At 41.4% G+C, this 25263-nt stretch overlaps 1 pseudogene; it reads right to left on the bottom strand.

Moving 5' to 3' along the window:
• The window catches only part of LOC131401856 (adhesion G protein-coupled receptor E1-like), a 431573-nt pseudogene that overhangs the window by 379616 nt on the left and 26694 nt on the right, over positions 1-25263 (bottom strand).

Genomic DNA, 25263 nt, shown 5'->3' with positions numbered 1-25263 from the left:
GGATGGTTGAGGCACAGTGGGGTCAGCAGGAGCCCTGGGGCAATGACAGGAGGTGGCTCATCCCAGCACTTGTCTCCGCAGACCACCCCGTCTGGGCTCTCATCCTCATCTGCTTGGCGGGAATCCTGGTGCTCATCACAGGCCTCATCTGCTGTCTCCTGGTAAGGCATGACGTGTTGCTTGTCTTCTTACTATTGGGTTGTAAGAGCTCTTTATATATTATAAATACACGTCCTTTTCTAGGGATATGTTTTGCAGATGTTTTCTCCCAGTCTGTGTGTGGCTTGCCTTCTCCTTCACAACATGAGTCATTGGGGAAATGTAAGTGACAGTCATCCTGAGATTCCACCATACTTGAGAATGGCTAAAATTAAAAAGACTGACTATAGCAAGTGTTGTTGAAGATGTCAATTCACTGAAACTCTCATCGAGTGCTGGTGAAAAATAGCTTGGATGCGTCTTTAATAATTACGTACGTCTACCCAGCCATTCCTCCCCTAGGAATCCATCCAAGGGAAATAAACCCGTATGTCTATACACAGACTTGTACACACATGTTGATAACAACCAATTTATAGTAGACAAAAACGGAAAACAACCCAAATGTCCATCTACTGGTGAACGGATACACAAATTGTGGTATATCCCCACAATTGAATACTATTCAACCATAAAAAAGAATGAATTATTTTTTTTCATTATTTTATTGAAATTATAAAGGGTGTTAACATTGTGTAATTTCAGGTGTTCATTATTATTTGTGAATTTCTGTATAGACTGCATCGTGCTCACCACAAGTAGTCTGACTTTTATCCATCACCATGCATATGTGCCCCTTTAACTCTTTCACTCAACCCCCAGCCCCCATCCCCTCTGGTAACCACTAATCTGTTCTCTTTATCCCTGTGTATGTTTATCTTCTGCATATGAGTGAAATCATGCATATTTGTCTTTGTCTGGCTTATTTCATTTAACATCATACCCTCAAGGTCCATCCAGGTTGTTGCAAACAGGATGATCTTGTCTTTTTTTTTTTTTCTGGCTGAGTAGTATTCCATTGTATATAATACATACCACATCTTCTTTATCCATTCATCTGTAGCAAGGCACTTGGGTTGCTTCCATGTCTTGGCTATTGTGAATAATGCCACAGTGAACACAGGGGTGCATAAATCTCTTTGAATTGTTGATTTCAATTTCTCTGGATAAATACCCAGTAGTTGGATAGCTGAAAGGTATGGTATTTCTATTTTTAATTATTTCAGAAATCTCCATACTATTTTCCCTGGTGGCTGCACCAGTTTGCATTCCCACCAGCAGTGTGTGAGGGTGCCCTTTTCTCCTTATCCTCTCCAACATTTGTTATTTTTTGTCTTGGGAATTATAGCCATTCTGACAGGTGTAAGGTGATCTGTCATTGTAGTTTTGATTTGAATATCCCTAATAATTAGTGATGTTATACATCTTTTCGTGTGTCTGTTGGCCTTCTGTATATCTTCTTTGGAAAAATGTCTGTTCATATCCTCTGCCCATTTTTAGATTGGATTATCTGTTTTTTTTGTTGTTGGGTTGTTTGAGTTGTTTATATATTTTGGAGATTAACCCCTTGTCAGCTATATGATTTGCAAATATTTTCTCCCAGTTGGTGGGTTGTCTTTTCATTTTTTTTTGTTTTTGTGAGGAAGATCAGCCCTGAGCTAACATCCGTGCTAATCCTCCTCTTTTTTTCTGAGGAAGACCGGCTCTGAACTAACATCTGTTGCCAATTCTCCTCCTTTTTCTTTTCCCCAAAGTCCCAGTTGATGGTCGTATGTCATAGTTGCAGATCCTTCTAGTTGCTGTATGTGGGACGCAGCCTCAGCATGGCCGGACAAGAGGTGCGTCTATGTGCGTCTGGGAACCGAACCTGGGCCGCCAGTAGCAGAGAGCGCGCACTTAACCACTAAGCCACGGGGCCGGCCCTATCTTTTTGTTTTATTCATCGTTTCCTTTGCCTTGCAGAATCCTTTTAGTCTCATGTAGTCCCATTTGTATATTTTTTCTTTTCTTTCCCTTGCCTGAGTAGACACGGTATTGGAAAAGATGCTGCTAAGACCAATGTCAAATCCTGTACTGCGTACGTATGTTTTCTTCTAGGAGTTTTATGTTTCAAGTGTTAGATTCAAGTCTTTTATCCAATTCGTTTTAATTTTGGTGTATGGTGGAAGATAATGATCTACTTTCATTCTTTTGCATGTGGCTGTCCAGTTTTCCCCACAGCATTTATTGAAGAGACTTTCCTTTCTCCATTGTATGATCTTGGCTCCTTCGTCAGAGATTAACTGACCACAGATGTGTGGTTTTCTTTCTGGGCTTTCAGTTCTGCTCCATTGATCTATGAGTCTGCTTTTGTGCCAGTACTATGCCATTTTGATTACTATAGCTATGTAATATATTTTCAAGTTAGGATTGTGATGCCTCCAGCTTTGTTCTTTCTTCTCAGGATTGCTTTGGCTATTCGAGGTCTTTTGTTATTCCACACATATTTTAGGATTCTGTGTTCTATTACTATGAAGAATGTCATTGGGATTCTGATTGGGATTGCATTGAATCTGTAGATTACTTTAGGTAATATGGACATTTTAACTGTGTTTATTCTTCCAATCCATGTGCATGGAATATCTTCCCATTACTTCAGGTCATCATTGATTTCTTTTAATAATGTCTTATAGTTTTCATTGTATAGGTCTTTTACCTCTTTGGTTAAATTTATCCCTAGACACTTTTTTCTTTTTGTTGCAGTTGTAAATGGGACTGTATTCTTGACTTCTCTATCTGTTAGTTCATTATTAGAGTATAGACTTGCAACTGATTGGGGTGAGTTGATTTTGTACGCTGCAACTTTGCTGTAGTTGTTGATTATTTCTCATAGTTTTCTGATGGATTCTTTAGGGTTTTCTATATTTACAATCATGTCATCTGCAAACAGCAAGAGTTTCATTTCTTCCTTTCCAATTTGGATTCCTTTTATTTCTTTTTCCAGCCTAATTGCTCTGGCCAAAACCTCCAGTACTATGTTGAATGCGAGTGGCGAGAGTGGGCACCTTTGTCTTCTTCCTGTTCTCAGAGGAATGGCTTTAAATTTTTCACCATTAAGTATGATGTTGGCTGTGGGTTTGTAATATATGGCCTTTACTGTGTTGAGGTACGTTCCTTCTATACCCATTTTATTGAGAGTTTTTATCATAAATGGATGTTGGATCTTGTCAAATCCTTTCTCTGCATCTGTGGAGAGGATCATGTGATTTTTATTCCTCATTTTCTTAATGTGGTGTGTCACATTGATTGATTTGTGGATGTTGAACCATCCCGGTATCCCTGGTATAATTTCCACTTGATCATGGTATATGATCCTTTTAATATATTGCTGTGTTCGATTTGCTGATATTTAGTTGAGGATTTTTGCATCTGTGTTCATCAGTGATTTTGGCCTGTAATATTCCTTCTTTGTGCTGTCCTTGCCTGCTTTTGCTGTCAGGGTGATGTTGGCCTCATAGAATGAATTAGGAAGTGTTCCATCTTCTTCAACTGTTTGGAATAGTTTGAGAAGCATAGGTATTAAATCTTGTTTGAATATTTGGTAGAATTCTCCAGAGAAGCCATCTGGTCCTGGACTTTTGTTTTTTGGGAGGTTTTTGATGACCATTTTGATCTCTTTACTTGTGATTGGTCTGTTCATTTTCTCTATTTCTTCTTGATTCAGTTTTGGGAGGTTGTATGAATCTAAGAATTTATCTATTTCTTTTAGGTTATTGAAATTGGTGGCATGTAAGTTGTTCAGTGTATTCTCTGATTGTCCTTTGGATTTCTGTGGTATCTGTTGTAATTTCTCCTCTTTCATTTCTAATTTTATGTCTTTGAGCCTTCTCTCTTTTTTTCTTAGTGAGTCTGGCTAAGGGTCTGTCAATTTTGTTTCAATCTTCTCAAAGAACCAGCTCTTTGTTTCATTGATCCTTTCTACTGTTTTTTTTAGTCTCTATTTCATTTATTTCTGCTCTAATTTTTATTATTTCCCTCATTCTGCTGACTTTGGTCTTCATTTGTTCTTCATTTTCTGGTTCTATTAGGTGTAGTTTAAGGTTACTTATTTGGTATTTTTCTTGTTTGTTGAGGTGCGCTTGTATTGCTATGAATTTCCTTCTTAGAACTGCTTTTGCTGCATCCCATAAGAGTTGTTTTGTTGTCTTTTCATTTTCATTTGTCTTCAGGTATTTTTTGATTTCTCCTTTCATTTGTTCATTGATCCAATGGTTCTTCAGTCATGTGTTCTTTAGTCTCCACATATTTGTGACTTCCCCATCTTTTTTCTTGTAGTTGATTTCTAGTGTCATAGCATTGTGGTCAGAAAAGAAGCTTGATATGATTTCCAACTTAAATTTATTCAGGCTTGCCTTGTTTCACAACATATGGTCTATCTTTGAGAATGTTCCATGTGCACTGAAGAAGAATGTGTATTCTGCTGTTTTGGGCGGGTATGCTTTATATATATCGATTAAGTTCATCTGATCATATGTTTCACTTAATTCCACTATTTACTTGTTGTCTTTCTCTGCATGATTTATCCATGGATGTAAGTGGGTTGTTCAGGTCCCCTGCTATTATTGTGTTGCTGTTAATTTCTCCCTTTAGGTCTATTAATAGTTGCTATATATTCTTTTGTGCTGCTGTGTTAGGTGCATATATCTTTATAAGTGTTATGTCCTCTTGGTGGAAAGTCCCCTTTATCATTATATATCGCCCCTCTTTGTATCTCATAGACTTTTTTATCTTGAAGTCAGCTTTGTCTGATATAAGTATGGCAACACATACTTTCTTTTATTTGCCATTTGCTTGGAGTATTGTCTCTCATCCTTTCATTCTGAGCCTGTTTGTTTTTAGAGCTGAGATGTGTTTCCTGGAGGCAGCATATTGTTGGGTCTTGTTTTCTAATCCACCCCACAACTCTGTGTCTGTTGATTGGAGAATTCAATCGATTTACATTTAGAGTGATTATTGATACATGAGGACTTAATCCCACCTAATCTATATTTCCATTGTTTCTCTTCCTTTGTGTTTCTGACTGCCATTTCATTTTGGGGGTTGTCTGTGGAGGTTTTCTCTTTTTTTATGATGTATGGCTCTGCTCTGATTTTTTGTTTGATGGTTACTGTGAGGTTTGTATGAAGATCTCATAGATGAGATAGTCCATCTTCTGATAGCCTCTTGTCTCCATTAGTCTAAGCAGGTTCCATCCCTTTCCTCTTCTCCTTCTGAGTTATTGTTGTCACAAGTTATTCATTTTTGTGTTGTGCGTTTGTGACTAAGCTGAAGTGTTTATAGTTACTTTTGATGCTTCCCTTCCCTTCTTCTTTTAAGTTATAATTAAGTATTTGCTACCCTATTGTGAAACAGAGCTGTAGCTTTCTGATTTTGTCTGTCTATTTATCTCTTTGCTCAAAGCTTTGTAGACATTTGCCTTCTTTTTGTTTCAGGTATGAGGGCGTTCTTGATCATTGCTTGTAGAGGAGATCTAGTGGCGATGAACTCCCTCAGACTTTGTTTATCTGGGAAAACTTTTATTTCTCCATTGTATCATAAGGATCGTTTCACTGGATAGAGTATTCTAGGCTGAAAGTTTCTGTCTTTCACTATTTTTAATATATCATTCCATTCTTTCCTTGCCTGTAAAGTTTCTGCCAAGAAATATACTGAAAGCCTGATAGGGGTTCCTTTGTAGGTTATTTTCTTCTGTCTCGCTTCCCTTAATATTTTTTCTTTGTCATTGGCTTTTGCCAATTTTACTATTATATGCCTTGGAGAAGGTCTTTTAGCATTGATGTAATTAGGCATTCTGTTGGCTTCATGTATTTATAACTCCGGTTCTTGCCCAGGTTTGGGAAGTTCTCAGCTATTATTTCTTTGAACAAGCTCTCTGCTCCTTTCTCCCTCTTTTCTCCCTCCAGAATACGTATAATTCTTATGTTGCTTTTATAATTGAGTCATATATTTCTCCAAGAATTCCTTCATTTTTAAAAAATCTGACTTCTCTCTCCTTGTCCACTGGAAGCATTTCTATATTTCTATCCTCTAAATCACTAATTCTTTCATCCATAATATCAGATCTATTTTTTAAGGATTCTAGATTCTTTTTTATCTCACTAATTATGTTCTTCATATCCAGAATTTCTGCTTGTTTTTTTTTAATAGTTTTAGTCTCTTTGATGAAGTATTCCTTTTCCTCATTAATTTTATTTCTGAGTTCATCGAACTGTCTGAACATTCCTGTAACTTGGTGAGTTTCTTTATGACAGTTATTTTGAATTCTCTGTCATTTAGATTGTAAATTTCTGTGACTTCAAGGTTGGTTTCTGGAGATTTGTCATTTCCTTCTGCTCTGAATTGTTACTGTAGTTTCTTATGGTGTTTGATGAACTAATCTTTTGCCTGAGTATTTGTGGTAGTATCAGGTCGCAGATTCCACCTGCTACTGCTGTGGGGGAAGCATGAGCTGTGTTTCTGATCCCCCCCATATGCTGGAAGTTGTGTGGGTACAGTGGGTGTTCCAGCCAGCTGGGAAAGCATTCACACTGGGCTCAGAGCTCCCGCCACACGGAGGCAAGTACCCAGTTGTGAGAGCGCAGCACTGCTATGGGTGTGTGTGCATCTGGGAAAGCATCTGCATGTGCGCGTGTATCTGCTGCTGCCTTTTCTTATGCTCATGGCAGCCTCTGTGCTTGGTGGGTGGGGCTTCTTCACGGGTCTGAGCATTGGCCGATCATTGGGACTCCAGTGGCACGGTGGGCTTTCCAGCCATCCAGGAAAGCATTCATGTGTGGGTCCAGGGCTGCCGCCAACCCCTCCCAGAGTTGCACCAAGGTGCATTCCCACTTTTGGGGATGCAGCAGTACTATTGGATCTCACGCCAACCTGGAAAGTGCTCGGGCTTGTGTACAGTGCTGCCAGGGAAGGGTTGGGGATAGGAATGAATTCATAGTACATGCAATGACAAGCATGAATCTCAGAAAAATTATGCTGAGTGAATGAAGCCGGTAAAAAATGAGTACATAGTATATGATCCCATTTATAAAAATTCTTGGAAAATACAGGAAAATCTATAGGGACATATACTGGATCACTGGTTGCCTGGGAATGAGAATGTGTTTGCAAACGGCAGGGAAGGAGGAATTAAAATGAGCATGAGGAAATTTGGGGAGGATGGGCGTTCCTTTTCTTTATTGTGGTGATGGTTCAATAAGTTATAATCAAAATGTATCAAATTGTTCACTTTAAATATATGCAGTTTACTGTATGTCGTTAATACCTCAATTAAGCTAGAACATGTAGGGGAAAGAGAGGGAGAGAGAGCCGAAAGAGGGAAAAGGGAAGGAAAAGAAGGACGGAGGGTGAAAATTAAGTGGACAAAAGGAAGAGAGAGACACAGGAGGCTTCGGGTCTCTGTGGCTTTGGCATCTCCTTCCCCTGGAGTCTCCCATACTGGGCAGCTGACTGGACCATTCTGATGCGCCCTCGTCACCTCACAAGTCACTTGTCTGCCGGCAGAAGAAGGAGGGCAACTATGAGGTCCAGTGACGACGCCTGGGCTATTACCTGCCTCGTGGCGACCTACGGAAGCTGCGATGACTAGATCTGACTAGATCTGAGGTCCCATTTCCCAGATGGGGTCTGGAGCAGCTTGACTGGAACAGAACGAAACCACATTGGACGGACACAGGCTCCGAGCCTTTCTAGACTTGGGCCCTGACTGGCTCACAGGGGACTAAGCTGAAAGGTTTCAACTTCCTTAAGTCCTGAAAGTGACCGTAACTTCTGTCCTGTGGTGTCACACCAGTTCATCCCTCAGGGACACCAGAATTGGTGAAACCAGCACAGACATTGCCATCATGTAAAATCGAACCCCCACTTCAGTGCAAGTTTTCCCTATTAGGAAACTTTGGAACATCCCTCCCCTTGACTCTGTGCAGCCATCACACCCCTCTCGGTTCCTCCATATTCCTCCCCCACTGAAGCACTGGCAGTCTCACGTTCCCCTTTTCTGCTTCATTCTCTGAAGCTCAGATTCACCAGGACTTCCAGATCAATCTCCCTCGATGGCTCCTCTCCCCACTCATGGGTCCTCCATGACGGGAAACAGGCCAAGATGAGAGGAATGGGTGAGACATGACTCTGCAGTCACCTTGGGCCTTGGGAGCTGAAATGACTAGGTGTCTGGAGACCCTGAATCCCAGAGTAACACCAAGGCTCTGGGAAGAGAGTATCTGCTCTGGATGTAAAAGTGAATAAAACTCGGGGGGGGGGGAGGAAATCTGAGGGAAAAGAAAGAGTCTTTTTTCATCTTTCTCTGTACAGAGTCCAACTAGCCTCACAGCATTGGCCCCGACAACAAGCAGCCCAGAGCATCCAGGCATGAGGCAGGCTGCGCTGTTCTGCCGTGGGTCTGTGGGAACAGATTACATTATCTGTGCACACTGTGTAGACGACCACAGCTGAACATACCCAAGGGCTGAGAATTAAATTCACAGTCATGCCACTCTCTCAGACTTTTTGTGTGTGAGCTTCACATTCTCAGTCTTAAGCAGTGATTCTCTGAGAATACACACTCTGAAGATTATCATGATTAATAATATTAATATATTGTTATTATACATTGCATACATTATACGTTATACACTGTACATTATAGTTATAAATTAATGTATAATAATAATTATACATTAAATATATTATTATGATATATTACATTATTATAATAATATCATTCTAATGATTAATAATAGTTACCGTTATTGACTATTTAATTTCTGCTAAGCAACATGACTGGCAAGCTCTGCGTGTATTATCTCAGTTACAGTCACCATTTTTAGGGTTTTATTCCCATTTTAAGCTAAAGATATGGAGGCTCAGAAATATTAAATAACTTGACAAAGAAGGAAAAAAATTACTCCAAAGCTAAATTAAACACCTATTCAAACTATGTGTCAAAGAAAGAAAGACGTTATCTGACCTACAAACAGACTCAAAGTTGACCTCCCACAGGCCTGCAGTGAAAGAACCGGTAAAGAATGTGCATCAGGAAGAAGAAATGTGAACCCAGGGAAACAAAACAGGAGTCACGAGGAAAGGAAAAAACAGTCTGTCTAATTTAGTATTAGTTTTAAAACAAGACATTAAAAACACATTCGAACCAAAATTCCAGATGATTACCCATGGAAGAATAGAGGAGAGAAGATTTACCTAAAAAATAACTCATTTTTAGGGAAGATATAAATACTAAGATACTCTATTATTGTTTAACACATTGCTCTCAGAAACTGATAAATCTGTGGGGTAAAAGTAAGTAATGATAAAGAGGATTTGAAGAGTGCAACATGCTCGATCAGGCAAATAGACAAATCCCAACACACTGGCTTATTGTGAGACTTGTGATGCTGAAAACAGTCGTTCTCCTGACAGCATGATACCGCAATGGGACATCAATTTTCATGAATCAAATTTCCAATGCATATAAATCTAAAAACAGGGAAAATCCAGTATTTCATTATATGGAACTGTGATTCAACATGCAACAAATACCAGAAAAATAGAGACCCAGAAGTAGGTGTCTTTTTTGAGAAGACAGATATAACAGCTCTTTAGTGAAATACTATGTTGGAATCTGTTGCAATATTACGCAAAAAGGACAGTCCATTTGGACTAGGTATGTTTTCTCTGTGACTGTGAGGGCAAAACTCTAAAGAATCCCCTGACTGTGATAACTCTCTGTTGATCTTAAAATACAAGTACATGACACTCAGGAAAGGAAAATGAGAGAACAAAGTGAGAAGGAAAGATCTCCTTTCTCTCTTCACTTAAACCCAATCTCTCACCTCCGAAGGATCACTGTCTGTATCTTCTCTGTCATGCAAAGGAATCAAAGAAAAGAAAACTATTGGTATATATTAAAGTTTCAAGAGCTTAAAGCAAGAAGACATCAGGACCCCTGCAGAGGCATTAATGTAGTGTGAGCTGCATGTCATCTGCGCCGTCTTCTCTTTTCTTCATCGTGTTTGTCCGGACGTCCTTCTTGGCCCCTCACTCTCCCTACCTCGCTAGCGAGTCTGTCTGCATTAGTGCTACCGCCAGTGTCTCTCTTGCCATCTTCACTTTCCCTTCCTGTTTCCTGATATCCTCCTCAGTCACCAGAAGTTGTTTGCAAAGGAGCTGTGGGATGTACAGACCAGCTCCTGGGATCGTCTCTGCCGAATCTGAAGACTAGGCAGGGGTGGGCATGGGACTGGAGTTCAGACCACCTGTGAGCACACCTGGCAGGGATGCACTTGTGCAACTAGGTGCAAGTTTCGGCAGGGCTTTGGCAAGGTCCAAAGGACTTAACAGTTCTCCTGTACTCTGCAGGCCTGGAGACCTTGCAGTCTCTTCTGCCAGCAGAGTTGTTGGGGCTGCTCCAAGGTTTCCTCCCATTGATGGCATCTGATCTCATTGGCAGGATAGGATGTGATTCTAGTAACTGGCCTCTTGAATATGTAACTGGACATCCTCAAAGGGGTGGAGATGCTCAAACCAGGCTTTGGTTTGGATTGGTTTCCACAATCATGTCACTTCCTCTGTGATGATTTGACCATCATACTTCTTTTCCTCTTACCCTATAAAAATAAATTGTGAAAGTGGATCAGAGTTATAGTCTGGCAGGGAAACCTGCCTTCCCAGGACAATTATGTCAGATGCCTTGTGCTTCTACACTCCCTCTCTCCCTGTGGGGATTAATCTGACCTGTGTCCTGGGACATCATCAAAGAGATTTGGGTCCAGAACAGAAAGCTCGAGGTCAAAACTCAGGACTACGGCAGGTCATTTCTTCTCCCCTATGTTGTCAGACACTTATGAGTATGACTTTATTCTCTTCTTGTCCTTGTCACTCTCAACAACAAAATCCCTGGTGCCCCCTGTCAGGACACACGGTCCACAGTCTTTTTCTAAATCCCAAATCATACCAGTCTTCTGTACTATATGACTATTCATTTGATTAACCCATTGACCTGTTGGTGTTCATAGCTCCATTAGAGCTTAAATCAGTAGTGAAATTATCATCCACCCCACTCCTAGTGACGCTTATTTGACAACTGTGAACATTAAATCTCAGTACAGAGAACGTATGTCTGAAAAAACTCAACTTACAAATGGAGATTGTGCTGTAAGTGGGAAGTACACACTGGATTTATGAAACCCAGGAAAAAAATGTAAACTCTCTCATTATTAGTTTTGTATAGACTGCACCCACATTGATGATATCTTGGTTATAGTGGGTTAAAATATACCATTAAAATTAGTTTCACCTGTTCGCTTTCCTTTTTTAAAATGTGGCTACTAAAAAAAATATTTAAATTCTATAATAGAGTGTGCTTAATGTTGCTATTGGACAGTGCCGATGAAGCCATCAGTGAAAATAAAGTCCAGAGAAAGTGGTTCGGGAAATTTTTTCCCTAGAAATGGAGTCTACACTGGCCCGCACTGCAAGATGCAGCAAAAACTGTCATACACACACACACACACACACACACACACACACACACACACACACTGATAGAATGGAACAAACCTCTTCCTAGAGTCCCACCACTTCTCACATGGCATGAGGTTGCACTCCTACTTAGTCCTTAGTGGACTAATCTCAAGAAAGAAGGCAGAAGTCAAGGTAATTTACCAGTTAGGAAGATCTAAAACCAGAGACTAAAGCTCAAGATATGTGGTGAATTTCCTGTCATGGCTTCTGTTATTAATTCAATATGTTAGGGAGACTTTTCCAAGGAGGGTTGTTTTAAAACTCACTTTTTCTTTACTATGTAAAAATAGACAGGCTATGTAAAGAATAATTACTCTAGCCAATCAATGAAAAGGAGATGATAGAACACAAATACCCTTATTATAAGTCACTACTGGATTAGAGAGTCAGGGAACAGCTGACATTGGGTTAATTTCCCCTAAATTAGGCTGATTCTGATTTCATGACCGTCATATTGATTGTATTATGCTAGAACCTACGAAACTTCCCAGCCCGCCCTACTATTTAACCACCGAGGCCCACCAACCAGACCAGTCCTTGCTGACACATCCCCTGCCTCCATCCCTGCTGACAACACCTGGAGGATTTTCCCCAAATCCCACTCTGTCCCTGCGCTCTTCTACCTACCCCAGGGTCAGGGAAACATTTTCTCCAAGGCTCAGGCTCTGCGTGTGCCCAGCTCTGGGGATGGCACTTCTCCCTCGAGTGAAGACAAGGATCAGAGTGCAGACCCTGTGAGCTGCAGCAATTGGACAAAGACTGGACTTTGCTGACAGAAAAGAACCTTTAGTGGGCATGGTTACCAGGGTCCAAGAAGCCCCAGTGATTCCTCCAGGGAATGTGATGCAGGACAGAGCAGGAATGTCTGCGTGTGTTTCGGCTTGGGAATGCCTGTAGGGTGACATAGGTGACATTGGTAATGCATTTGCCAATGTTGTTCACTCATTTATTCATCGTATGTCATGGAGTGCTTTCTACATACATCCAGGCAACAGTCTCACCCTCTGGGGCTCACAGGCAGTGTCAGAAGAATTTCTAAATTTTATTTCTAATATATAGGTACAGCACTGGGAATACACTAGGTGTTCCAAGCATTTTTCAAACATGAACTCCTTTAATACTCTCCATAAACCTACAAAGTAGGTATGCTGATCATTATTGCCAACTGAGAGATGAAGAAACTGAGGCACCAATAAGGCAAATAACTCTGTCAATACAAATATCTAGTAAGGGATTGAGCTGGAATTTGGACGTGAAGAGTTAGCTCCATAGTCTGTGCTCCTAAGCATGACATTTACTCTCTAAAGACTTCACATCATGAAAAAATGTGATCAGTTATCCATTTTCTTGGTGCATTGAGTAGCCACACTATTTTATCTGTGTCTGAAAAGTAGAATACCTGCGTAGAAACTACTGCACATACACACTCAAATTACATCTACCAATGTCCCCAGTCCCTGAACATTAATACAGAGAACATTTCAGAATGTTTCTTGCCCAAGTTGGGAGGACTCTGAGGAAATCTCAGTGTTACTGTAAGAAGCTGAGGACAGGCTGGGAGTGGGTCTCAGGGGAAAGGTGTCCTCAGGAGTCACCATTGAATGACAACATTGATGGGAGTGTCTCAGCAGTGACTGAATTCAGGATCTGGTGGTGTTTTAACCTGGTGCTTATCTTCTGGCTGTGGGTTTATGGTGATGCAGCACAGGGAGAGGGGATGGTTCACTGTGTTCTTGGGGAAACCAGACCCATGAAAGAGAGGGAATGTTGGTTTACTTAAACAATGGACTCGTGGTGGGAAAAATTCGGCCTGGAAGAGACAGTCGTGTTCCTGGTATAACCAGAAGGAGTTGCCTCTGCTTCAGCCAAAGCAGACAGCCCTTCCTCATGTACTCATTTTATCTCAATGGGAGGAAGGAGGAGGAAAAAAATTCAATGGAGTGTGGCTGCCTCTCAAATTTTAACAAGTTTATAACAATTCACTTTGGGCAACTGAGAAAGAATCTGCTCTCCATCCCTCTCTACTCTGCTCTGTGCACTGGTAGGTTGTCCTGTATGGATTGTATTATCAGCCCACTCTTGTGCTCTTTCTTCCAAATGAGTTTGAAAATGGTAGCCATGGAAGGAGAGAAGAGGGCTAGAGAAGAGAGAGATGAAGAAACTCCCCCTTCCCTGCAGAGACTGCACATTTGGGCAGTGGTTCAATTCTTCTGTCACAGGCTAAGCCCCTTTCCAGGTTCCTGTAACTGCTCCATCCCCTTGGATCAAAGGGTATCTCCTTTAATCCAAGGAATGATAAGCGATCCCTCATATTGCTACTCCCAGGGTGTCCCACCATCCTCTGTTGGTTTCTCTTAGCTCTGCTGTGATGTTGTGATTTATAATAAAAAATATATATTTGGTCTTCATCCTGTTTCTGGCACAAAGATCCTAAGACCCTTGGAATTTCCTGAGCAATAGGAGCCATGGGAGCATCTTTTGTTGTATTTGGTCTCTCCTCCTCAGTTCCTGAGCCATAAAGGTGAAATGGGTGACCTGTTATTCATAACAAGCCCCATTCCAGCATAAGTGGGTTTATGCTAATGAGGTGACTTTTGGAGAGCACCTAAGGGGGGCTGGTTGCCAGTGGAGCCAGCCAAGAGATTAGAGATTTGGAATTTTCAGTCCCACCCCCTGATATCCAGGGAGGGGAGAGGGGATGGAGATTGAGTTCAATCACCAATGGCAAATAATTTAATCAATCCAATCAATCAATGCTTATGCAATGAAGCCTCTAGAAAAATACAAAAAGGTGGGTTCGGAGAGCTTCCAGGTTGGTGAAGACCTGGAAATTTGGGAAGTGGCACACCTGGAGAGGGCATGGAAGCTCCAAGCCCCGTCTCCGTACCTTGCCCTATGCATCTCTTCCATCTGGCTGTTCCTGAGTTACATCCTTTCATAACAAACCAGTAATCTAGTAAGTAAAATGTTTCTCTGAGTTCCATGAGCCACCCTAGCAAATTAATGGGACTTGAGGAGGGGGTCATGGGAACCTCCAATCTATAGCCGGTCAGTCAGAAGCACAAGTGACAATCTAGGCTTTCGACTGGCTTCTGAAGTAGGAGGGGAGGCAGTCTTGTGGGACTGAGCCATTAACCTATGGGATCTGACGCTATCTCTGGGTAGATAGTGTCACAATTGAGATGCATTGTAGAACACACAGATGGTGTCAGAGAATTGCTTGAATGTGTGGGGAAACCCCCCCACCTCATGCTGTGGCATTGGATTCAGAACCTATTCTACCTGCGCACACTTATATAAATTGTATCTTCTTTAAACCCTCTTCATTTAATCCGTTTGGCTGGGCAGGCGCTTCTCGACAAGTTGCCAGCTAACGTACACCCTGGCACTATAGGGGCTCTACTCATTCTAACCAGAAGCCAAATCTTTCTTATTCACTGTCACAGAAGAGGAAGCCACATTTCAAGAAAAGAAGGAAACGTCACCCTTTGCCAATATATGAGTTTGAAGCACAAAACACAAAAGCCACTTCCTCCTTTGCCTATCGTTTGAACACAATTGTTTCTCAGCAAACTTCCCACGCCTTGAAGCAGTGATATTTGGTTAGGAGGATTGGCTGGAAATAAGGTGAAGGTGTTCTGCCCTGCAAAGAACAGGACACAAGTATCAAGTAGAGCCCAGTATTTCTGCCCCATCAGAACGGCAGCCTAGACTTGATGCCAACGTGGTCCTGGTTAGTGGCTCATACAAACGTTCTTTCTCACCCGGCTCACTGGAAATCAACTGAATCTTGCCCTTAGAATATACTGTCACTTTTGTTTCAAAGAAACCTCTCATGCCAAGTGTGCTTGGTACCTGAGATGCTTTAAAACATGGCCCCACAGGGTGATGGTTGCACAACATTTTGTGTGTTCTAAAAGCCACTGGATATTAATTTAAAATGGCTAAAATGGTGAATTTTATGTTATGTGACTTTTATTAAAAAATAACAAATAAATTACTGGTCCCATACGGGTTTAAACAGGGAACCTAGTTGATCAGTTTGGGTTTTGGCAAAATCATATCCGTTACCCAGGGATTTTGATGAACATTATTTTTCATAAAATCCAGACAACATTGGCTTTTTTTTTTTTTTTATCTCTGTGGCGATCATGCAAAATGCTGGTGGGGAGGGCACAACATGATGTAATTCATACAAAAAGTATGGATGTTAATTCTGCAAATGTCCTAACTGAAGCTTTCTAAGTTTTCTTTTTATTCTATGTGGAAATAAAATCACAGGATAGGCTGAAGATGTTTAGGAACTGCATGTAATGCTATTAAGACAGTATCAGAATGGACAAGGATAAGAAATTGTAATTGATAAGATTTGGTGCACCACATCTTGGAGCTGTGGTCTTCATTCAAGGGACAGACAGCTCATGGTGACTCACAGGGAAGGAGCTAAGAGAATAAATACTCTGACCTCTCTCTCCTCCATTTTTCTGATATCCTATTGGTGTTTCCCACTGGCCAAAACCAACTGAAAGGCAGAGGTCAAGAAAGTCCATTGTCATACTCCAAAGATGTTAGCATTCCAGGCAGACAACTGGATGGATTTGGAGGGGTCAATGGAAGACATCCAGCTCACTTTAATATCTATTTACTTGTTTATTGGGTCTCCCCCCACCATTAGAATGTAAGTTCCATGAAAGGAAAGACAATGTATGTCTTGTTTAGTATCATAGCCCCAGTTTCTAGACAATAGATACTTCATAAATATTCAGAGGATGAATAAATGACATCGTGACAATTCCTTAACATCTCCAAGCCTCCTGGGTTTTCTCAGCTGTCTGTCACAGGGTGTTTGGGCTGGACCAGAGGTAGAATTTAGATGCTTCTGGAAGTGATTGAGATACACCCTTATAACGCCTCCAAAACACCTACCTGCATGAGTCGATATGCATGGAGGTTTTGAGAAGATTCCACTGGAAGGAAAAGAGAGAGAAGACAGAAGGGTGGAGAATGTCCATGTGTCCAGCAGACCTAAGTGGTTATTTGGTGGCCCCTCAAGTGAAGGGATAGAATGAGAGATGGTGCCATGGTGTTTATGAGTCAAAAGTGATTCCATGCCCAAGGGCAGCTGCTTTCAAGCTCGGGAGACAATGGCAGCCCCAAGCTGGGGAGAGAACCTGCTTCTTCCGGCACAGGTCAGGATGACTCTCGGCACTCTGTGGGCTTGACCTGGCCACAAGCAAATATCACTGTGCTGAGCTGAGCAGAAACTTGGGGAAGGCATATGAGGGACTTTGACAAGGAGGTCAGAATAGAGGAAGATGGGGAGCAGAGACCAGATGCTACTTCAGCAAAACCCACAAACTCCCAAAGAGGGAATTTTATGAGAAATAGGGAAGAGGAAGGAAGACAGTCTGAGATCCCATGGTCAAAAGCTAGCCAGGCAAATTGAGCCAGCCGATATCTGTAGCACTGGCAGACGCAGCTTGAGAGTTTCAAATTGCACATACAGTGGATACTTTTATTAAAGCTGGGAATTACCCATGAAGTAGGGTCACAGAAGTGGGACATGACAAAGATTAAATATCGATAATAAAGCGATATAATGTTCAGGGAGTAATGGCAAGTACTATTGGGTGTTGTACATTATAGGATTTCAAATAGAAAGTATGCCCCCTCCCAAGATAAGAATTAGAAATGTCTCTTTCTGACACTTTTCATATTTTTTAAAGATGGAAGTACTTTATTAGAGGTATATTTGGAAATATAAAAACCATTGCATTCTAGACTCAATAAAGCCAAATGGTAACAGTAAATAATCTTTAAGATCTTTAGTAAGAGGAAGGTTTTACTGGAAGGCCTAAGAAGTTTGCAGCATCACTTGAAACAAGTTGTTTTAATGCAGTTCGAAATCTCATTACAATGAGCTTCAAGCAAGTATCTGAATTATTGATACAACTGACTTTTTCATATTTGGTGGTCACGAGGATGGGGCGAAATAGTCAATATTGTTGGTGGCTCTCCCTAGTCCCCTTTTTGGGCCAGCTGTCCCCTTCTCCAGAAAATTGGCCTCAGCCAAAGGGAAGCTGTTATACATCTTCCCACCACCATGGGGGCAGCATGCAGCCAATAATTAACTGACACAGGGACAAAACAGGCTGGTCCCTGTGCCTCAAAATGGGACCAACGCTGAGGTACAATTCATGCTCCAGAGCTCACAGTGAGGTCAGGCTGCAAGTAGGTTCCAGCTGAGACCACAGCCTTGCTCCGCTCCTTCTTCTTCCCATACTTTCTCTCTTCTCAGAGCACTCCCTCAAAGATCATGGGCACCAAAATCCCTGTCTCAGGCTCTGCTTTTAGGGAAGCTGACCTAAGTTGCTTATTGTCGTTTTAGAAATAGCAGTGTTCATAATGGAATTAGCACAGACATATTGTTATTGTAAACTTAAACAAAAGGGTCTTGGGCCGGCCCTGTGGCTTAGTGGCTAAGTGCTCGTGCTCCGCTGCTGGCGGCCCGGGTTCGGACCCCGGGCGTGCACCGCTTCTCCGGCCATGCTGAGGCCACGCCCCACATACAGCAACTAGAAGGATGTGCAGCTATGACATACAACTATCTACTGGGGCTGTGGGGGAAAAATAAATAAATAGATAAAATTAAGGCATATTAAAAAAAGGGTCTTTGGGTGACTCTGCAAGAGCATGACATTATCTGTAAAATCGGGTGTCCTTCAGGAGGCAGAATAGAGAACAGTGTCCTGTTGCTGTGTGGTAGATTGACACACTCTTTCCTTGATGCATTCATTAAACAAACATTATTGATCCAATCCGTGAACCTAATCTTCTGTTGGGTCATAAGCGTGCAGAGATAAATGACAAGGAACTCATAGGATAGAGGGGCACAAAAACACATGAGCATCTGATTATAATCCAACATGCTGAGTATCACAAATAAAAGATTGATAACTTTAGGCACAACAGAACAGAAATGTTAAGGCAGGGAGGCAACCAGATGACTTAGAACTGAGGATGGAAAGATTTTCTATGAGTAGAGCTTAAGTAAACTTCAAATTACTATATTTCTAATGATTTACTTTTGGACAGTTTGTGAAAGTTTGATAGATTTGTGCAGTTACTAATGTTTTTCTTCAACCAGACATTAAGGAAGACATATACGCTTCCTCTCACTGATAACCTACCACTAATTTTAAAAGCATTTAACTAGAAGAGTGCTCAAAATTTAGCTCAAAGATGTTTATTACAGTATAGTTTATAGTACTAAAAAGTTGGAAATGATGCAAACACAGGCTAAATACATTATGACGCATGTATACCGTGCAGCTCTCGAGAAAAAAAATGAAGTTCTAAGAGGTTCAATGAGTTGAAAAGATGTTCACAATACGACAAGTGGGAAAAATAAAGGTTTTAAAATAACATGGGCATACTTGTTCTATGTCACCCTGAGGATAACTTTCTGTGTAGCCATGAGACATCTGGCACTATGTTATGGTTTTCTCTTTCCATGTAGACAGGTGTGACTAATACAGCATTATTAATACTCAAGTGTTTTTAAGCAAGGGGTGCCAAGGATGTTGTCCCACTTCCTGAAAAACCAGTATGAATCTGCCCCCCAAAAATCATGACCAGGGCCCGCCCCAGTGGCCTAGTGGTTAAGTTCCGCATGCTCTGTTTCGGTGGCCTTGGTTCGGTTCCTGGGTACAGACCTACACCACTCGTCTGTCAGTGGTCATGCTGTGGTGGCAGCTCACATACTAAACAAGGAAGATTGGCAGCAGTTGCTAGCTCAGGGAGAATCTTCCTCAGTAAAACAAAAGATCACGATCAGGGCCAGCACTGGGGTGAGGGGAGGGAAGCACTCGTCTCAGGCACAAAATTTAAGTTTGCATCAAAAAAACTAAGTAATCAAGATAAATACCATGTAAATGCAATTTTTAAAAATATCAAAATCAATGCAAGAAAAATCCATGATAAGCAAAATATCCAAATCCAAGATCTGACAGTGCTATGCTGGGGTCATAATGGAACCTGATACAAAAGGAAAAATGTGAGCCCCTACATATACTTTTTCAATGTACTTTTAATGGTTAATTTTTTTCTAGAAATTGATTTTGAAAAATTATTGATGAATTTTCTTCCATTAAAATCAAGAAAGTCAAATTTTAATAAATTCTGGTTTGGGGAAAATAAAATATTTAAATTTAAAATAATATTTTATGTTCTAATATCCTTGCTTTTCAATTTTTTAATTTTTTTCAATGATGTTTAATGGTTTAGGAAGGAAAAGTACATTTTAGGTGGTCAATAAATATTTCTTGAATGAATGGATTCTGTCTTTTTTTGGACACCATAAATTATTTGGATTATAAGAGGACAGAGTTATTTCACTTTATATTTATGGGATTTGAGAACCATGCAGTTTTTATTCTAAGTGTCTTTTCTGTCTCTAGGGGAGGCATATGAGGCCATGGGGGTAAAGGAACGTACCAAGCATAGCTTGATGTTTATAGTAAGAAAGATCCTTATTGTGGAGGTTACAGCTTTCACTTACCTTAGAAACATAGAGTTCCTTAACACGATTGCATTTTAAACCACCATGTAACACTGTAATAGAGATAGACAATGCCTTGTGCAAGTCTTCTGTCAGAAAGAACTTTATTCAAGCATTATAGATTTATAGACCTTGATAGCTAAGAGGAAATATAGATGCAAATCCTCCTCTTTGTATATTCCAAATTGTTGCAATCAAATGCAAAATGTTGACAATCCATTGGCTGCTGTATCAGTTAGCAATTGCCACAAATAACACTTCATAACAAACCACTCCTGAAACTCAGTGCCCTAAAATAATGATACCTGATTGTTGCTCCTGAGTTGATGGGTTGGGTGGGCAGGTCTGCTGATCTTGACTTGGCTCACTGATGCGACTGCAGTCAGCTACAAGTTGGTTAGGTGGCTGATTAAGGACAGCCTCAGCTGGTGTAACGGGATGACTTAACTCTCCTCCATATGTTTCTCACATCCCTCCAGCAGGTTAGACTGGGCACGTTCTTATGGCGGAGGCAGGGGTGCAAGAGCGAGCAAGACAAATCATGCAAAGGGCAAGAAGGGATGCACACCCAATTTTGAAACCTCTGAGTCATGCTTGCTAACATTCCGTTGGCCAAATAAACTCTCAAGGCCAAGCCAGAGTCAGAGAAGGAAGGGTTACAAAGTTACAGGGAAGGGGTGTGGAGGCATGGAAACCATTCTTGAAGGCATTGATGCAATTAACCTGCCACAATTGGCAATGAGTAAAAATCATGCCTTCTCTTGCTTCAATATCCCTTAGAATTGTCACCTCTATATTGAACCCTCTGGACAAGCCAGGCATTGAAGACCAACCTATCATAAGTGAACTCTTGTTTGTAAACAGGTGTCAGCCCCCCTCCCAAATTGTGGCTGCCACAAATAACAAAGACTGAGCCTCCATCAATCAAGTTTAATGTTGTGATCAAATTGTTCAACACAGGATCATTACCGAGCGAACTGAATCCTAAATGATAAGTTGACTCAAAGTAAATAGTCTTTTCTCTGTATCCCCAAACTAAGAATTCCTAGGGTCAAAGAAAGAGAAGGAGAAGGACTAGTGGCCTGGAAGAGGAGCTCTCTGGTCAAGAGTTCAAAGCCCAGCTCAGCCCGCTACAGCTGTGTAATGATGGGAAAGTTACTTAACCTCTCTGAGCCTCAGTTTCCTCATCTTCAAAATGGAGAGTAACCATTCATTCATGCTTTCATTCAAAACATTTATGAAGAATCCACTGACTATACTTCCCTGCACTTATGGAGCTCAGAATCTAATTGGAGACACTCAAGAAGAAAAGAAATTATAATACAGAGCTAGAAAGCATGAAGCCTTAGAGGACACGCAGAGGTGACATCTAATCCTACTTGAAGAGATCTAAAGAGTGCTTCCTGGTGGAAGTGACGACTAAGCTGAGACTCAAAGAGAGGGTAGAAATTAGTCCAATCTTGAGGAAAGGTGTTCTAGGAAGAGAGAATGGCAGATGCAAAGTCCTAAAGCCAAGAATATGTTTTCCTTTCTAGTTTTAAAAACAAGCTCTGCTATCAGCATGGAAAACAGAAGAATATTCTAGAGCATTCACTCATGCACAACAAAAACCCCCCGGGGATCTCATTAAACCACAGGTTCTGGTTCAGCAGATCTGGGCTGGGGCCTGAGATCCTGTTTATCCAACAAAGGGATGCTGATGCTTCTGGTCCACGGACCACACTTTGAGGAGGCAGGCTGGAGAGTGGCCATGGAAGGGAGGATATGTACATTTTAAATTTTCCTTCTTCTCTCCTTGGCACTCAAGACTTTATGGGGGACGAAGAGCAAGGCAGGATGGTGATAACTTTGCGAGCAGTGCGAATCCTAGCCAAGTCACAAAACAGTTCCAGGAAGGAAGGGAGATGTTGGTTCCCTGAAAGGTTGCAGGAAACCAAAATATTTCCCAAGGCTTTGTCATCAAGTCCTTCAACTCTCTGTGAAACGCTGGAATTCTGCTCCATTGACACTCCTGCTTACCAACATAACTCTTTTAAGTGTTTGTGCCAAAGTAGCGTACATGTCAGTGAGCTTTATTTATCCCCTGGGGCTCTTGTTACAGTTTTACTGGCCATTTCTTTAAAGGCAGGGGGAGTCTTTGTTAAAGGGTAAGCCAGTCGGTCAGAAGACAAGCCATTTCCTGAAGCCGTTTCCATACTCTGTGACAGGTGCTGGAGAGGCAGGCTTGGAGCCACACGCCAAAGAACTTAGGAGAAAAGAAAATGGTAGCCAGATGTTCTTGGTCATGCCATTGCACTAGGATCTATTATTTCCTCAAAACTCTGGAAATTCAAAGGGCTGCAGAACATAGAAGATAAAATGGTAATCTGGAACAGAAAGTCTTGTTTCTCACCAGCGCATGGAACGTGGGAAGAGCGCCCCACCCATCAGTGCTCTGAATCACCCAGAGAGTCCTGGGGCTGGTGAGATCTGCAATTCCACATTAAGCCATGAAGAGAAGATTTCAGCGTCAGCTCCTGCCGGCACCTGCTGTCCTCAAATGTTGCTTCATAGCGTATTTGAAAGCAAGAAAGAGCTTTAACCCTGTGAGAGAGAAATCAGAACTGGAATCAGTACCAAGATTAGTACAAACATGATCCCAGGGGTCATATCTATATGGGCATGGGTCTTATAAATACAGAGAGAGAGAAATATGGCAACACAGACTAGAAGGATAAACCTTAAAATGTTAACAGTGATTATCTCTAGCATGGCAGGCACTGCAGGCAAACTCCAAAGCCATTCTTAACCTCTTCACCACTGATAGCTCTCGCTCTAGAAGCTAGAAAGCCAAATACTTGTTTTGTCAAATTCTTTTGTAACTAGGAGTGGTCATGTGACACAGTTCTGACCAAATAGGTGAGAGGGAAATCTGCTGAGGGGTTTCTGGGAAAAGCTTCTGTTTCCTGTTAAAGGGAGAGGCATGAAAGGAGAGGCTGCTGTTTCTGCCCCATCCCTCTTCTTTCTGCCTTGAACATGGTCGTGATGTCTGAAGCTATGGCACCCACCTTGCAACCATAAAAAACATTTTGATGAAAAGCCAACATGCTGCTAGCAGATTGGAAAACCGGGAAGAGCCTAAATCCTTTACAATACCACTGAGCAATAGAACCAATACCAGCAACACCTAACTCTGGGCTTCTATTCTTGCAAAAAAAATAATTCCCTATTTAATTAAGCCACTGGATCTTAGTTAATTGAGTTTGGAATATGTCAGTGAAAAAATAAGACATTCTAGTGTGAGATGGAAGACCATAAATAAATAAGGAAGTTATAGCATGTTAGGAAGTGGTAAGCGCTATGAAAAGAAAATCAGGATTAGGGGCAGGAGAAGCATGAATGTCAGGGTAGGAGAAAAGGAAGCAGTACGAAATCGAGTTGCCAGAGGAAATACTATTGATAACAAATGATTGGAACAAAGATTTGAAGGAGGTGAGGGAGTTGGCCATGTGGGTATCAGGACAAGAACATTCAAGGCAGAGTGAGCATCCAGGTCAAGATTCCTAAAGAGGAAGTGAGCTTGGCGTGTCTGAAGAATCCTGAGCAGGCCAGCATGGGTGGAGCAGAGGGAAGTGAGATTAACAGAAGATGAGGTCAAGGAGGAAAAGAGGGTCAGATCGTACAGGGCCTTGTGGGCCATCAGGTGACTTTGGCTTTTACTGAGTAAGGTGGGAGCCATAGAGGTTTGTAGGCAGAGAAGGCATGTGACCCGACTCAGGAGTTCACAGGCGCCCTCTGGCTGCTGCAAGGAGAACAGACCAAAGGTGGGGCAGGGAAAAGGCAAGAGGGGAAGCAGAAAGACCCTTTATGAGGCTATTTCCATAATCCTGGCTACAGACAATAGGACTTGGAACAGAATAGAAGCAACAAAGGAACAGACAGGCGATCAGATTCTGGATACATTCTGAGGAAGGGTCAACAGGATTTGCTGACAGATCGGAGATGAAGGGTAAGAAGAAAGGCAGAGTCAAGGATAACTCCACGGCCTTGTGCTGAGCAATAGAAGGATAGGGGACCCTCCATGGAAATGAGAGGCGGGGGGATCAGAAGCTCAGTTTGGAACACATTACATTTGTGACATCTATTAGACATCTCAGTGGGGGCACTAGGTAGGTGGTTGGTTATATGAGTCTAGAATTCAGGAAGGGGGCTGGACTGCACATTGTTTAGTATTTTGGGGTCATTGCTAATAAATGGTGTTTATGGCTGTGAGACTGGATGAGATCTATGGTGTAGAGAAAAATGAGTACTTCCATGGAAAACGATGTATTGTCAGAGCACACATCTCCAGGTTACCCAGTTCTGATCTATGTGGGAGATATTTTACAATTCAGTAAATTTTAAATAAATGACAGAGATGCAGAATAATTCCATGGAAAAAACAGTTTTGTGTCCATTTGCACGTTCATTTCAATATTCCTGAAATTATATATATGTATTATAATTCATAGGTATTATAATGCATATATATGTAATACATCTATAACATATAGGTATATGAAATTTTATATGTATTTTATAATATTAATAATTATATGTATAATTATACAATATATAAACATTATATTATATATACCTTGGGTTAACACAGCTAGGAAGTGACAGAGATGGACTTGAAACTCGGCTGGTCTTGCTCTGGATCCAGGTCTCTCAAGTCCTAAGCCCCATATTCCTCTAACTAGCAGTTAGGGCCTCCCTGGCAGAGAATTCACCTCAGATCTTGCATGAGAGGTAAGGAAACTCACCACAGCACTAATGAGGATGTCTTTCCTCTCTCCCAAATCTGCCTGCTCACCAAGGCTTACTTTGTTCTTCATTTCTTCCCTGATCTGTCACCAGATCTCACTGAAACACCTCTGAATTCCTACAGCGCAACCTCTTGCACCATTTGTATGGTTCAGTGGAAAGAGACTTCTGGAGCCAGACTGTCCTGGAATAGAATCCCACCTTCCAATTACTAGAAGGCTACTGAGCCTCAGTCTCTTATCCTGTGCAATGGGTCTAAAAACACTTAAAATAAAGGGTCCAGAACAAGATAAGTGCTCAGTAAATGGGATCTGTGATTTTTACTG

Source organism: Diceros bicornis (assembly GCF_020826845.1).
Source record: "Diceros bicornis minor isolate mBicDic1 chromosome 21 unlocalized genomic scaffold, mDicBic1.mat.cur SUPER_21_unloc_1, whole genome shotgun sequence".
NCBI classification, from domain to species: Eukaryota; Metazoa; Chordata; class Mammalia; order Perissodactyla; family Rhinocerotidae; genus Diceros; species Diceros bicornis.
This window is presented reverse-complemented; position numbering and strand designations above follow the sequence as displayed.